The sequence below is a fragment of the Cariama cristata genome, unplaced genomic scaffold, assembly GCF_000690535.1.
Source record: "Cariama cristata isolate BGI_N322 unplaced genomic scaffold, ASM69053v1 scaffold7625, whole genome shotgun sequence".
NCBI lineage: Eukaryota > Metazoa > Chordata > Aves > Cariamiformes > Cariamidae > Cariama > Cariama cristata.
The window spans coordinates 1,119-2,671 of NW_009615700.1; positions in this window are offsets into that span (position 1 = coordinate 1,119).

Genomic DNA, 1,553 nt, shown 5'->3' on the forward strand with positions numbered 1-1,553 from the left:
AGAATGCAGTGTATTTATATTTGGCATGTATCATGCACTACCATGGGATCTGTGTTGTACCTATTACGGTAGTTTTGTAATTCAGTGTAATAAGGGTAGATGACAAATGACTTTGCCACGGTATACAAAATCTTATATTAAAAGTAATCCCACAGAACAGTGTATGTCTTCTTATTATTGTCTCTTTCGAAGAAGATGGTTCTTTCAGTGGTGCACTACCATCTGCCTCCCTTCTCTTCTTCAGGGGTTTTGCATAAAACAGCGTGAGTTACCAAGTGCAAAGAGGACAATTTGAACTAGATTTATAGCTTCACAAGTTTCCTTTTGAAAGACAGGAGAACACACCTGCTCTGCTGAAAGGGATCATCTGCTGGTCCTGATTAGACAGCTCTTCTGGTCATGCTCCCTTCAGAAGGGACGCTTCTGTGTACATCAGTACTTGAGATGTGACTGACGATACCTACATAGTGCTCCCTTCAGCAGGTGTGCAAGGAGCAGGATGAACTAGCATTACACTGTTAGGTGTATGAGGCTGCAACTCATGGAAGATTGTAAAATGTTCCAGTTTTTTTAAACTTTCTGGAAAGAATTGTTGAATTTAAATGCTAGTGTCATTGTCATGTCAGCGTCAGCTTGGGTGTTACTGCCCTCTTACAGAGATCATTTCTGATCTAAAAGGAACACAGCTGATTCCTGTTTGAGTGGCAGTCTGGCTTCTAAGTCATGTTTAGTGTCCTGAAGGAATACAGTCACCCACACGCCTGTTTTTTTATTTCCCCTCTCAAGACCAAGTGACCCGGAAGACATATCAACAGCGAGTGTAATCCTAGGTTTGTTGCAGCTGGAGTGCAAAGACCGTGGAACAGTTACAAAATGTAACTCCCAGGTAGGCAGTTTTTCTCACTGATCTAATACACACATGCTAAGTGATTTTCAGATTCTTTCACATACTTTTTATTAAGTTGATCTTGCATTCACTGATGGATTCAAGTGTCAAGTCCATTCATATTTTATCACTTTGGAAAAGAGGCCTAAAATGGTACAACTTTTTTATTTAAACATGAACTATACTTCAGAGAAGTACAAACAGGTCTGAACACTGATGTACAAAATCTTGAGTGCACTTTCAATGGTTATAAATGGCTTAAGATAACATTTATGGAGAAATTGCACAATACAATTAAAACGTGAAGGAACTTCCAGGCAAAGCAACGTGACTTTGTATTTAATTCATTTATAAAAGCCCATTTTAAAAAGTTACTTCAAGTATTAAACTATAAATGGCAACATGTTTTCTCTGTGCGTAGGACAAGTCCTATCTGTAACATACAAAAAAATAGAATAAATGTGTCGCTATTACATATACCTTTTACACTTCACCTCAAAACAACTCATTACAAGTTTAGGCAGCACAATTAAAAATAACTATGTGAAAGTAGAACAGCTGGGACATTGTGATTAGTGCAAATGTTGATGACCCTTGATGGCAAATACAAAAATCACAAGATAAGCCATGGACGTTTAATTTGTCTAAGTTAAAAATGGGACAGGGA